Source organism: Xenopus tropicalis, chromosome 4 (genome assembly GCF_000004195.4).
Source record: "Xenopus tropicalis strain Nigerian chromosome 4, UCB_Xtro_10.0, whole genome shotgun sequence".
In the NCBI taxonomy this organism is placed as follows: domain Eukaryota; kingdom Metazoa; phylum Chordata; class Amphibia; order Anura; family Pipidae; genus Xenopus; species Xenopus tropicalis.
In genome coordinates this window covers 74,961,070-74,976,711 of record NC_030680.2, presented here as the reverse complement: position 1 = coordinate 74,976,711, position 15,642 = coordinate 74,961,070, and the positions used below count along the sequence as shown (strand labels likewise).

At 40.3% G+C, this 15,642-nt stretch overlaps 1 protein-coding gene across 2 annotated transcripts in view; it reads left to right on the top strand.

The window, feature by feature from the left end:
* Positions 1-8,923: 8,923 nt before the first annotated feature.
* The window catches only part of st3gal2.1 (ST3 beta-galactoside alpha-2,3-sialyltransferase 2, gene 1), a 34,985-nt gene continuing 28,266 nt past the window's right edge, over positions 8,924-15,642 (top strand). The window contains exon 1 of one of the 2 annotated variants that reach the window (XM_002931660.5): positions 8,924-9,030. The gene's annotated coding sequence lies outside the window, so the exon portion shown is untranslated. The other variant, XM_004914049.3, reaches the window with a different exon arrangement.

Here is a 15,642-nt window from a genome sequence, read left to right as displayed (position 1 = left end):
TTATTACTAGTCCATCAGATGCAATTGTCACACTTGTCTTACTGACTCACTTGCACCAACTCACACTCTTGGATTCACACTTTAGGCTAGTGGGAGACAGCCAATCTGGTATCCACTAATTTGTGTCTCTCCACTGATAGGAACTTTGCATACACGCAGAGCAGAGAAGAAAACATGAATTTTTGTGCTGAAATCCACATCATGTTTCCAGGCCAACACAGTGCCTGTTGGTGCAGAGTCATGAGCAAGTGGGTGGAGGCCGAGAAACAGCCACATGTGGTACTAGCCTGAGAGGGACACACATCTGCATTAGGGAGAAAAAACCTGCATTATTTTTAGGAGACATTTGTTTCATTGCCCACACAGTAAAGGTGCTAGCAGCTCCAGTTGTGGTGCAGTGATAGAGAGAAGCAATGTTCCCTCTAAGCTGTGCACATGCACACAAATTTTGAGGCCAGTGCACACAAAAGTTTTGTGCGAAAACACAAAATTTTGTATTTATTCTGACCTGTTTTCAAAAATGCAGACGCAAGTTTAAAGTGCTTACACAAAAGATTTTTTTTGCGCACATAGTCAAAAATAAATTAGAGGGAACATTGACAGAGGGTGACTTTTTGTTTTGGAGAAGCTAACACAGCTGTATACTTGATTAGACAAATAGCGCAAGAATTCATGCAAGCAGGTACATTGCAGTGTCAGCCTGATACATACTATTCCAGAATATAGTTTAAATGCAGTACCAATATTAGGTAAATTGTCTCCATGTGGTAACATAAAAATATAGGACCAGCTCTGTGTATAATAGCCCAGAATACCTGGCAGTGTAAACATGATCCCAGTTCAAATAAAAAATCCCCCAGAACACATGGAATAATAGGAAGTGCCATTTCTCTTGTATAATGTATTCACCTTTTACCTATAGGCAAATTATTTTATTTATGGAAACAAAAGCTACAATTACAGGGGTTGCCAGTTTGGTGGGTGCACTTTAGGGATAATGACTGCTTACCTTGGAGCATAGACTGCTTCCCCTTACTGAAAAATACACCAGTTGGAGGTATATTTCTATTAATATCACAGTATAACCCAGGGGAACGTGGATTATTCAGCTAAGAGAGGCACCAACCCCATACTGTATATAAAGTATTTTATATCCCAGATTTTATGTATCCAGAAATTATGGTTTTCTGGAAATTATGTTTATGTGGCCTGGTGCAGGTAAGCAAAATTATTTCCTTCCCACATTTTATAGTTTCCCAAAAATTACGCCAATTTTTTTTGGCCCCCAGTAAAACATAAAATCAGGGGTTCTGGTGTAAGAATAAAAGTTGTTAAACCCCTGTCAGTAAGAATGCATGTAACACAATACAAAAAACTACTGCATTCGCCCATCTTAAATGAAACAAAAAATATATACATAATATGAGGCATTAGACAGGAGTGGATAGAGAAATAAAATAAAAAAAATAAAGAAATGGCAATAAAGGTACTGGATGTATTAACCTCAAACTCTTTATCCAGCATGTGCTGGATTATATAGCAGTGTCCTAACAATTCTTCATTTGGTACTAATTTGCTTTTCTCTGTAATAATACAACAATACTTTTTTTGTGCAATTGAAAAAAAAACAACTTTGAAATTTACATTAATTGTGAAACTTCCCCGGCATACCTGCAGGAATATGAGGCCCCTAGGCTACTAAACTTCACACTCAGCATGGAGGACTATGCTAACCTGCTCTAATCCTTTCAGAATAGTAATTGCCATGTGTCTGCTCTAGAGTTCATATCTCTGTACTGTATGCCTCCTTTTTCTTAAAATTTCTGTATAACACTGTGCACATCACTATATGTAACTTGGATTCGTGCCTAAATACTGTGTAACTCCTTTGCTCCCCCTCCCTTCCCCTTCCTTTTCCCTCCCCCCTCCCATGTTACCAAAACAATAAAAATGATACTATGAAAAAAAATTGTGAAACTTCAGTGGAACGTTAAAAGTGATTGCAATTTCATGCAGCATTTATTTGTCCTTTTATGTCTGGTTGTGACTCTTGAAGCAGTGCAGCAGAAGTCAAATCTCTTCTGGGTCTTTTATCAACTGGCTTATGCAACCTTGTTTCAGGAGTGATAATCAGGAGTGCAGAGAATATAAACAATCACACTGTTTTGAAATTGTGTAATTAATGTATATTTATAGGTTGCTTAGAATTGCAATTTTTATACATTGTGTGGGTAGAGAATACTTTTAAAGGAAAAGGAAAGGTGGAATCACTGGGGGGGTGCCAAAATTTTAAGCACTCCCCCATTGATACTCCCAGCTGGTGCTCCTGTTAGCAAAAAATCACACCAGCCCGGGGGTAGCTGCTATTGCGAAGAAAGAAGACGGAAGATGATTGCTGGACTGCATGTACCTGGGGCCAGCACAGTTTTTCGATAACCAGAGCGCCAGGACAACACCTTTTTGGGCACGGATGATGCAACTTTTTCATTGTCCATTCTCATATCGTATTCAGCCAAATTTTTTGCAGCAGTAGACTGAGTATTTGGCCAAACCTAAAAATTCTGGATTCAGTGCATCCTTTGTATGTATTACTAAATAAACATTGTATGGATCATGGCAAACAGAGCATATTCTTTGCAGGTGTTTTTATGCCAGCGAAGAATATGCACCATGTGTCATGAATCTACTTGAAGAAAACAATACGATAAGTCAAATGATTGCATCCTATTACTTAGATTTAAATAACCCTGCACTACACTGATGAGCCTCAAGAAAGGTAAAACCGGTCTGTAGTTGGGAATCTGATCAGCTATTGTCCTGGCTTCAGCTTCAAACCCAGTGGGTGAGCTGTAGCCTATAGGATAAACCCATGTAAATGGGATTTTTTTAACAGTTTGGAATTCCTTCCCAGAATTCCTTTTGTTTGCTTTTGTCTGTATGAGGCAGTCTCCTCAACCTTATTTATTTGTTTTTAGATTTAAATACAAACTGCTGAAATGAGTGTAACTAGTGTTACATTTCAGCTTCCAGTAATCTGAAAAAATGAAAGTAGCAGAGCCAGAAACACCACAGCCAAGCTGGCCATACATACTCTGATATTATTGTAACTTAATTCTGTAGTATATTCAGTGTGTGTATGGTGGAAGATGAGAAGACTGATATCGGCAAAGGCCTTGGATATCGGTTGTCTTGTCGATCAAGCTGGATGGAAAATTTTGATTGCCCACCTTTGAAGGTGCCTAAGCACCGGCAAGCACTTAGTACTGAATCAGATACAGTGGAGGAAATAATTATTTGACCCCTCACTGATTTTGTAAGTTTGTCCAATGACAAAGAAATGAAAAGTCTCAGAACAGTATCATTTCAATGGTAGGTTTATTTTAACAGTGGCAGATAGCACATCAAAAGGAAAATCGAAAAAATAACTTTAAATAAAAGATAGCAACTGATTTGCATTTCATTGAGTGAAATAAGTTTTTAAACCCCTACCAACCATTAAGAGTTCTGGCTCCCACAGAGTGGTTAGACACTTCTACTCAATTAGTCAACCTCATTAAGGACACCTGTCTTAACTAGTCACCTGTATAAAAGACACCTGTCCACAGAATCAATCAATCAAGCAGACTCCAAACTCTCCAACATGGGAAAGACCAAAGAGCTGTCCAAGGATGTCAGAGACAAAATTGTAGACCTGCACAAGGCTGGAATGGGCTACAAAACCATTAGCAAGAAGCTGGGAGAGAAGGTGACAACTGTTGGTGCGATTGTTCGAAAATGGAAGGAGCACAAAATGACCATCAATCGACCTCGCTCTGGGGCTCCACGCAAGATCTCACCTCGTGGGGTGTCAATGATTCTGAGAAAGGTGAAAAAGCATCCTAGAACTACACGGGAGGAGTTAGTTAATGACCTCAAATTAGCAGGGACCACAGTCACCAAGAAAACCATTGGAAACACATTACACCGCAATGGATTAAAATCCTGCAGGGCTCGCAAGGTCCCCCTGCTCAAGAAGGCACATGTGCAGGCCCGTCTGAAGTTTGCCAATGAACACCTGAATGATTCTGTGAGTGACTGGGAGAAGGTGCTGTGGTCTGATGAGACCAAAATAGAGCTCTTTGGCATTAACTCAACTCGCTGTGTTTGGAGGAAGAAAAATGCTGCCTATGACCCCCAAAACACCGTCCCCACCGTCAAGCATGGGGGTGGAAACATTTTGCTTTGGGGGTGTTTTTCTGCTAAGGGCACAGGACAACTTATTCGCATTAACGGGAAAATGGACGGAGCCATGTATCGTGAAATCCTGAATGACAACCTCCTTCCCTCTGCCAGGAAACTGAAAATGGGTCGTGGATGGGTGTTCCAGCACGACAATGACCCAAAACATACAGCAAAGGCAACAAAGGAGTGGCTCAAGAAGAAGCACATTAAGGTCATGGAGTGGCCTAGTCAGTCTCCGGACCTTAATCCAATAGAAAACCTATGGAGGGAGCTCAAGCTCAGAGTTGCACAGAGACAGCCTCGAAACCTTAGGGATTTAGAGATGATCTGCAAAGAGGAGTGGACCAACATTCCTCCTAAAATGTGCGCAAACTTGGTCATCAATTACAAGAAACGTTTGACCTCTGTGCTTGCAAACAAGGGTTTTTCCACTAAGTATTAAGTCTTTTTTTGTTAGAGGGTTCTCTTATTTCACTCAATGAAATGCAAATCAGTTGCTATCTTTTATTTAAAGTTATTTTTTCGATTTTCCTTTTGATGTGCTATCTGCCACTGTTAAAATAAACCTACCATTGAAATGATACTGTTCTGAGACTTTTCATTTCTTTGTCATTGGACAAACTTACAAAATCAGTGAGGGGTCAAATAATTATTTCCTCCACTGTAGATAGGTGTAGAATAGGGGTAGAATGGTTTTATTTCTACCTGCATATTGGACAATTCAATTCTAAACGTTAAGCTGCCCATACACGCACCGATAATATCGTACGAAACCTCGCTTCGTACGATATGCGGTGCGTGAATGGCAAGTCGGTGAGTCAACCGATATCGCAGGATGCTGCTGATAAAGGTCGACTCGCCGATCGGGCCGGATTAAAGATTTTGACCTGAGCAAAATCTGTCTTCGGGGCTGAATCGGCAAAAGGAGGTAGAAATCCTATTGTTTCTACCTCCTTATCTGTCGTTTCAGCCCTGAACGGTTAGTGGCGGGTTGTACGATCTTTCGTGCGACCGATGGTCGCACGAAAGATCTAAAATCGCCACGTGTGTGGCCACCTTTAGAGAGTATGAACGATCTTTCCTTACAATTGTAACATGTATGGCCACCATTACATTTTGCATTCTGTTACATTCTGTAACACAACACTGATAAGTTAATGAAATTGCAGCGGTAGATCTTGATAAGACATTACTTAAGTAGACCCCACACTAATGTGGCTAAACAATTTTGATAGACAATATGACTATGTTTCCATCCAGCCAGCCCTGATGAATTGTATGGAAGTGTCCATATTGATTCTAGGAAACCCTTAAAGGAGAATGCAAGTCAAAATTTAAAAAGCATACTGCCCAATAGTCCTCCTATTGTTTAGTAAAAACGCCACACTTTTGGCTCACCTAATCAAATATTTACTCAGTCACACTTACTTCACATTTTCTAGAACAGGCAGCCATCTCTAAAAATGTATTCTCCCTTCCTTTCCCTCCTTGCTTCATACTGCATATGTGTTTCATTCCCTCCCCCCCCTCCCCTCTGCCAGATCCGCTTCTGATTGGCTGGTGGGCATGTGTAGCTCAGAACAGCAGACAGGTTCAAGTTACACACATGCTCAGAGAATAGGAAGGCTGCCACTGGCAGCCTACAGGAAGGACAGAGAGATTTCAGTGATGTAGTCTTCACACTGCTGTAGGCTGCCAGCACCATATCTCAGAGAAGCAAGCAGGGATATGGGAATTTAGATATGCAGTAAGTACTTAAAAAGAATGCCTTTAGACTTACTTTTAATTTATATTAACCTTTCATTGTCCTTTAACATTGATGTAATTCCACTGGATGGTTGGGGTTGGGCCCCTAAACTTTTTCCAGAATCATATATTACAGCTGCTTTTCATTCCCACAGGGCCCCCTGTAGTTCCTGGCCCCCAGCAGTTGCAGGGTTTTACCGTGGTTTCAGCAAAATGATTGGTGAGTTTATATTGTTGTGCTTACAGCAGATTCTGTGGGCTGAGAAAAGGGGGTTCCTATTTATTATACAGGGGAGTTGGAGACTAAAAAGAGGACATAGGAAAAGCCTGGGGTGGATTGTAACAAGGGCCCGCTGTGAAAAGATTGCTACACTAAAACTGGCCTTACACGCACTGATATTTGGACCATGTGTGGGCTCTAAATTATCCTCCTGATAATTTTCCTACTGTGGTGATCGGACAGGTTAGAAAATTTTGTTCGATAATGATAAAATCTGCACATGTATTCTGTATCTGACGACATCCTTGGGAGACCTACAGTGCACTTCCAGGAAGTCACTTTTGTACAGTTGGTGACAGGAAACTATTTCATGTTCAGAACATCCTCTAATTCAGTGCTGTCCAACTGGCGGCCCGCGGGCCGCATGCGGCCCTCGACCCCCCTCTGTGTGGCCCCCCACCTGTCTGGCTGCTTTGATGGCTTACTCTTGTGTAAGCTTTAAATGGTATCAGTACTGTGATTAACTGCCCCCCTGCATGGTTCTCACCTCAGAATCAGACTGTATTGTTTAAATATGTAATTCCCTGTGTTGTTCACACCTTTTAATCTCTGCATTGTTCACCCCCTGCAGTGTTCACACCTCAGGCTCAGGCTGTAATCACCCATATTGTTCCCCTGTTCACACCTCAGGAGCAGTAGAAACCCACAAATAATCCCTGCACACTACAAAAAGAACATATACTGAGGTGGTACTGCAATTAAAAAGTTTTTTAATATATAGTTATTGTGCAGACTGTAGGAGCAGTGCCAGCATTGTGTCACTGTAGGCTGCCTGTGTGTGCCATACAGGGCAGAGAGAGTATGGCACACACAGGTAGGGTAGGGAAGGCAGAGTATGGCACTCACAGGCAGGGTAGGGAAGGCAGAGTATGGCACACACAGGCAGGGTAGGGAAGGCAGAGTATGGCACACGCAGGCAGGGTAGGGAAGGCAGAGTATGGCACACACAGGCAGGGTAGGGAAGGCAGAGTATGGCACACGCAGGCAGGGTAGGGAAGGCAGAGTATGGCACACACAGGCCAAGTATGGCAAAAACCAGCCAAGTATGGCACACAGGCAGGGTAGGGAAGGCAGAGTATGGCACACACAGGCAGGGTAGGGCAGGCAGAGTATGGCAGGTTTTTGCTGTACTACAACCATTAATATGGGTATGGTCATGTGATAACATGGGTGTGGTTTCAAGTGGGTGCAGTTTCAAAAAGGGGAGTGGCCAAAACTGGCTTCCATTATCGGCCCTCCACCACGTAGGTCGGAAAAATTCCGGCCCTCGGTACAACAGAAGTTGGACAGCACTGCTCTAATTTGTTATTTTTAGGGCTTTATCCTACAATTTCAGTGTGAATGTTTGTTTTAGATTGTTGCATTTAAATGTACAATCAATATCTGAAGTTTGTTGGAAGAAAACCAAAATCTGAACATGTATGGCCACCTTAAGACACATCTCTGTCTGTGGATACTGAGAGCTGTAGTTTTGTATACAGGGTAACAGAATATGGCCTACTCTCAGCTGCATGTGCTGATGGTCTATGGCAGTGGTCCTCAACCTTCCTAATACCACAACCCTTTAATACAGTTCCTCATGTTGTGGTGAGCCCCAACCATAAAATTATTCCTAACACCATCGAAAATATGTTTTTTCTGATGGTCTTAGGCGACCCCCAGGTTGAGAACCGCTGGTCTACAGGGAGATTAGTCACCCATGGTAAAATCTCTGCTACTGCAGGCGACTGATTTACCCAAAATGCCTTCCCACCGTCAATAAAATGAATTGCTGGTGGCAGGCATACACGTTTTTCAGAAGTTGTGTGAAGTTCCCTCCTGTAGAAAATTTCATGCGATTTTGGAAAATGAAGAATGGCATCTGCCTTTCCACCGGGAGATTACTCGGCAACTAATCTCCCCATAGGTCATTGCCCTAAGGTCACATCGAGTTAACTGGAAAGATTAAAAACAATACTTTTTTTTTTTTTTAATGAGGTTACTAATGGGAATTAAGACAACATTATTTCTGCAATTAAACACTTTTCTAAGCATACATGAGTACAAACAGGCAGAATGTAATGAAATGAACCAACTGTTGCATTTAGGTGCATTTAAATGTGTCTTAAATGCCTGCGTGCAAGAAGCCTTATAAATGACTTTATAAAAGTGATTACATGAAAATTAAGAGTTGCTTAAATCCTTTGGTATTAGATAAATGCGAGAATCCAAAAAATGTGGATTTGGTGCATCTCTACCATTACCTTATACAGACTTTATATTTTTTAAGAATAAATCTAATAGATTCAAGGTAACACAGCTTACAACTCTCTAGCTGCTGCAAAACTGTGTATTTGTAGCACTCCAACCTGCCTCAGCTACCAGCCCAGTTTGAGAGTTGTAGTTCTGTGGAATTAAATAGCACATTAGCTTTTTTAACAGTCATGACCTTCCAGAGGTACAGACAAATCAGCCCTAGGGGCCAGAGGGGGATTCCTATTTGGTGTACTTTAACACCCACAGTCTCTTTCCTAGCTCATCTGTCTTTCATTCCTTTGAGTGCAGTGGGATTTGTAGTTACCAAGATGCACCAAATTCTTTGCCTTCCACGTACAGAAGGGGGACGAAAAGACTCAATTTCCCACAATCCCCCAGGGCCAGCCGCTCACTGCTGTTTTAAATATCTGATCTGCAGATTCTGGGGGCTGGGCAAAGGGAGTTCCTTTTCATTGTACAGGGGAGTTGGAGATTAAAAAGAGACGAGAAAAAGCCGGGGGAGGACTGAGACAAAGGCCCACTGTGAGGTAAAGATTGCTATGTACACATTATAGTATACTGAGAAAAGCACTGTTGTGACTGAATGATTGCGGGCGTGTGTAGCTTACAAGATGCTGCTTTGTAGCTTCAGTGTAGAGATGTGCAACCATCATCCCTTTGGCACGTTTGTACACTAGAACGCACCTCTCTCTATGGATTCTGGGAGCTGTAGTGCTGTATAAAAATCACTGCGTTACTAGCTTTACGGTTAAAGATGAAATGAAAGCCCCCCCAATGCCAGTTCGGGCATCCCTGTTCAATGTACCGAGTGAAAGGGTGGGACCGAAACAGAATAGATTAGGTAAGTCTGCATTGTCTTGTACCAATATACACTTCTGCATTGTCTTGGCGATGATAATATTCTTCTTGCGCAAGAAATGGTCCGTTGTTCTGAGTTCTGTAACATTGTGATGTTTGTAGAGCAGATTTGTATTGTGTATGTTTGACAAGAGCTTAAATGACCCCCCCCTAAATGACCCCCCCTTTGAATCCCTAAATAAAAGTGCCACAGGGTGTTTGGTGCCCATTAAGGAATATTCATGTAACTGCATTGCCCTAGCTGTACAGTGCTGTACACTGTAAAATCATGAAAGCAACACACTATGCTATGAAATGCATTGCTTACACTAGCTCCAAAGGCTGCAGTTTATCCAGGGTAAAAGAAAATCATATAGTAGGTAAGGCCTTGTTTGCTCTACAGTATTTGATCTGATATTAAACATTCAGCCTTATTGCATGAATGTATACGCTTGCCTAATTAATATCTGTGGAAATGCAGTTTAAAGTTGAAAGCAGTTGCAGCTGCAATTTTGACTGACCTGAGTCACTGGAACAATTCCTATTCATCTGCATAGAGCAGGATTTCTTAATCTTTTTCTCAGGGGACCCAAATTAAGCCAGGGAGTGAAGAGCACAAACCGATAATTGGTTTACAATTAATTATGCACCTCATTGTAATTACTGTTGTGGAAAGAAATGTTACTGGTTTTAAAGGGATCTCACTAAAGAATCCCTAGCATATAACATCAATCAGATTATGTACACTTGATTTCTGTGTGACTGACAGTGTGGTGAGCTATTCAGAAGGTTTGCATTGAAAATACAAATGTGTCACATGTAATGAAATTATGTGACCAGTTAAGACTGATGATCCGAACACATGCAGATGCATTAATGTGTGCAGTATTAATTCAGATTTGTGTGTTCAGGATACTCTTTCTAGACCATAGAAGGAAAAATAGTTGATGGGGGGAAACTGTTTGGAAATTCACCTTGGGTTTTTGAAATTCACCTAAGGTCAGTGTAAAGTATGCTGTTGCTTATCTGGTGTGCTTTATGCCAATGATGAACATATTGATACTGTGCATGTAAATGGCCTTGTTCACAAATTCACTGTTATTCAGGACTGTTTTTTTTTTTGTGGCATGTGGAACCTCTTGTCATCCAACTTCTATTTGGTTAGAAATGCCATCTGTATTGAAACATGAGCTGGGAAGGTCATGACAGTTAAAAAGTCTGATGTGCTAGTTAATTTTACAGAACTACAACTCTCAAACTGTTCTGAAATCTGAACTGGGTGAGGGTGTTAGAAGTGCACAGTTTTGCAGTAGCAGATAGTTTAAAGTTGTTTTGCCAGGGCCGGGAGAGTCTTATAGGGGTGAGCTGGTCAGATTTCCAACATGCACAAAAAAACCTAAACATCAATGAAGGATTTGATGAAATCCTAAATTGCGTGTGCAAATTAGTGAATCCTAGGGAAGAATAGTTACTTTCTGCTGTCACATGGTATAAAGTCAAGTAATTTTGAGGGCTTTACAGTATCTAGTATAATTAAGTCTAAAACAATTGGATTTTTCTGAGTTGTCTTGAAAATTTTTCACCACTCATCCGAATGGCTTCTTTAGTTCATTTTGAACTGAAGAAGCCACTAGGATGAGTGGGAAATGTTTTTCAAGAAAAGTCCAGTTGTTTTAGACTTAATTCTACTAGATACTGTATATCATAATCTGGATGAATAAATCGTCATAGACCATTTTAAGGGCTCGTACACACTGCAATTTTTGTGTATTTGATGCACATTTGAGAGCACTTTAACTCCTCAGCTAATTAATTTCCATTATATTCTTCTTTATCGGTTCAGAACTGTTTTCAGTGCAGTCAAGTTTCATCACATTTTTTTAAATGCAACAAACATTTTTGCATTTATACACAAGACTAGAAGAGCCACTGCATCAAAGCACATCATTTTGTACTTATTCTGGCACACCCACTTTTCTGCAAACAGAGCCAAAAAGAAATTAGAGGGAATATTGCTGCCCACTGACTCGCTGTATATAGTGGCCTTTACATGTCCGTGTCCACTGACTCTTATCCTATAATGTTCTTGCGGTCCTGGTATCTACTGTACAATTTTTTTGAGGGTGCCAGTGCCTTTCACTGTATGATATGTTTGCAGTGCTAAAACCACTTGCTATGTAAAATGTCCTTGGTGTGCCAGTGCATGCAGCTTTTCACTGTATAATGTGCTCTAAAGGTAGACTCGCAGAGCTACTTAGTAAGAGCTACATGTCACAGCTACTAAACTCCAGAAAATACCCTGCCATAGACAATACTGATAACTGCCTCTGCTAAAACACACGTAGAGACAGTTATCGGTAAATGATCAGCATTGTCTATTTCTGTAGCCATGACAAGTAGCTGCTTCTAGTAGCTCTGTATTGTTTTCAACCTAAGGGCTCTGGCACACAGGAAAATTAGTTGCCTTGAGAGGAAACTTCCGCGATCTCGTTGTAATCGCGGTGCCGCGTATGCCATCCCACTGGCGATTTACATTTTCGCCGGTGGGATGGCAATTCGGGGAGATTAGTCGCCCGCGAAAAGGGAGATTTGTCGCGGGCGACTAATCTCCCCGTGTGCCAGAGCCATAAATGTACTTGTGCTTTTTATCACGTATTACTCTGTGGATATTGCGCTAGAGATGCCACTCCTTATTGCTTTCAATTCGGAAACGGATGCATAAATGTGTTACAGGGTGGATCAACATTTCCACATGTCACAGCTACAATAACTTTGATTACATTGTGTGAAACTCTCTGGCCATTGACCTGTACCCACTAGAGGAAATTCCACTCTGCACTCTGTGACCTCTTATAAAACTGCTTCTAACTTCCAAAATTGAGGCATCTATCATTTTTGTTCAAAACTGGCTTTATTTGAAACATAATTGAAACTTTGTCAATTGCAGTAGCATATTCTGTTTTGTCCAAAGGCCACTTTTAGCTATAGAACAGTGCTGCCATATCTGATTTATGCTGTAGATGAAACGTGTATTTGAAAGGGAATATATCTGAAACATCTTTGTTCATAACAAATGTGACAGCCTTTTGTAGCAGAGGTTTTTAGATCTTCAAAAACCCTCTTTTGAAGTCCTGAATTTTATTCCTCAGTCCCCCTTAGCCAAAAATATGGTACATATATATAAAAACATGGATGTAATAATCTCTCTCTGCTATGTCTATACAGGTAGGGAGCCACACAGCACTGAAAAAAATCTTGGCAAATTTGTATCATTGGGTGAACACAGAAAATCCCCTTCCTGGTAGCATTGTCAACCATAATCTAAAATCAGTGCAAAATGGTGAATATTTTAAGTGCCACTGCCAAGGCATGATAAGAAGCTAAAGAGGGCCAAAACCATTCTGTGGCACATTTCATTGTTATTTAGAGTGCTGAGGAGTTAATATTGTGCAGTCATTCTGTTATAGTTCCAGTAATATGTAAATTGGCAAAACAGGGGCAGTGTTCCAATGCACTGCTTTGGGATTGCCTAGGCCCACAATTTCAGAATCTCTACTTAAAAAGGCTTGGCAGTAAGGCTGATCTCCTTTAACTACTGGGAAAGCACTGAGCTGTTGATCTGATGTGCTGAATGCTCAATATTGGGCACCAGTAGAATTCACCTTGTGACTTTGTAGTGCAGCCTGTTGAGCCTGCCTGAGATTATAGTTGGGATGCCCCAGGGACTTTTCCTTCCTTAATATTTTAGTAAGAGTTTGTCAAGGATAAAACTGACCTTACAAGAATAGTATGATTCTAGCACCAGAGCAATGAGACTTCTTGAAATGTGATTAATCAAGGGAAATTATACACATTTTATTTACACACACGACACTTTTGTCAGTAATAAGTGTCTTTCCTGCATCATTTGATAATTTTTACTTCTATATTTTTACTTTCTATAAGAAATACTGGGGGTGTTATGTTAATGTAATTTAATAAATGTATTTTGAGGATAAGAGGACTATATATCTATGGAATGTGATTGCAGTAAGGACATGCCATTAATGCCACCTTTTTATAAGCTGGCTCCTACATTTAACTTGTAAAAATGGCAATACCTCCACGTTTACATTATATAAACCTACAATTACAATTTTTTTTTACTGAATGCCTGAGGTATAGTAGAAAACACATTAATTCACCAAATATTTTAAATGTATAGTATTCTCAAAGGTGCCGTATGCCCCCTTTTTCAACATGCATTCAATGAATGAAGCTAGAGTTGAATATTCTTTTTCCCTATTGTTTAAATCACAAAAAATCTGTTGTCTAAGGCAAGGTAGATAATTACAGGATTGGACTGGACCAGTGGGATACCAGAGAAAACCTGATGGGTCCCACTGACCCAGAATCCCTGTCTGCCTGGGACTGGGGTGGTGATGATTTAGTTGTGAAAGCCTGGTTGTTTCAGGGAAGCTATTCTGCTTGTTGGTAAAAGGCATCCCCTAATTAATACAGGGTGGCAGACAGGAATTTGCATAAGTTCCTCATTAACAATAGTAAGGGCATTGGCACATAAGGCTGGTTGATCATTGGGTTTTACTTTGGTGAAATTGCACTTATTATGTGTGATTTATTGCTGTCAATTTATTTTCAGTGTATTCTGCAGTACCCCACAAATTACTGCTTTCTAAAGGTATGCAGGTCCTAGTAATGTTGTTTGTACTTGGATAGGAACCTGGCTACAGGATTGTGTACAGAGGGTAGTTGTTAATAGTACATTTTCTTCTTGAAGTACAGTTCTTAATGGGGTCCCACAGGGTTTTGTATTGGGTCGACTTTTATTTAACTTGTTTATTAATGATTCAGTGGAGAGTATTGTATGTAATGTATCAGTGTTTGCAGATAACACAAAACTATGCAGGGAAATTAATTCCATCCAGGATGTGGCATCCTTGCAGCAGGATCTTGACAAACTGGCAATCTGGGCAGCTAAGTGGCAGATGAGATTTAAAGTTGATAAATATAAGGTTATGCACCTAATATATAAAAATGTACAGGCCCCTAATTGAACATCTAAATGGAACCTTCTTTTTTATTGTCCCTCCCACCCAAAAAAAATTATTGTTTCCCCCAGTTAACAGTGTTATTAAAAATAACTTGTACAAGTTGAGGGACTGGCCAGATAGCCATTTTGGATTCAGGAAAGAATTTTTTGCCGTTCTGAGGCAAATTTAGGAGGCTTCAGATGGGTTGTTTCTTTGCCTTCCTCTGCACCTCCTAGCAGTTAGACAGGTTATATAAATAACATAAATATATATATATAGCTATATTTAGATATATAACTAGAAAGAATATGCCGCACACACAGGTCTTAGATGCAAAAAACAAAAAAATTTTTTATTTGTACAGTTGTTTAACATACCTTCTATCCATTGGCTGGATTATAATTGTATACATATGCTTTTCCCTCTTGTTCTTGCCTTCATTTTTTTGTAGCAGTTTTGCACTTATTTGCTTTTTTAGAAACTCCCCTGTCTTAATTGCATGTACTGTACATTTTGCATAGTGGAACACTAGATCTGCAGTTTTTACTACCTGCATCGGTGAATATTCTGTGCCAGTCCTAAATAACTGTAACTTTTAAAGAGAAGTATGTTTTGTTTTTTTTAGCAATTTATCTTTCCCTGAGTGTGAGCTGTTGTTCATTATTGACCTTGCAGGATCAGGCTATTGGATTAGATCTTGTGTACTGCTAAACATATGTATGCTGCACAGTGTTAGTCATTGCAAACTGACCTCTGGGGCCAGTCACTGAGTGCTTAGCTCTGACAACATGTCAGTGAAGTAACTGCAGCAGGTCAAGGTGCTGTGTTGCAAAATTGCATCATTGAACCTTACTAATAGGTCATTGCTTCCAATTAACTTTGCAGCAAGTTAGTGTCTTAGACCAAGGGGAGTCTATCCCCAATACGTTTTGACTCGCATATCAAATGACCTCTACTATTGAAACCAATGAATGTAGCTACATAAGTAGCTGTCAGATTAACTATATACAATAAGTGAAATTGCAAGCATGGGGTCACTTGTTTTGCGTCAGCAGACATCAAATTTCTAGTGGTACAATTTTGACTTCTAATTTTGGGTGGGAGGTTCAGAATAAATGTTAAATAATGTTTTCACAAATATTTTTTTTTGTGTGCAGCAGGATTTGTGGTGTGTGTTGGCTTCATTTGGTATGTGGTAGTCATTATTTTTTTCTGCAGAATCGCAGGTCTCCGTCCTTCTGGTTGACTCAGCAGTGATCTGCTTTATTGAAA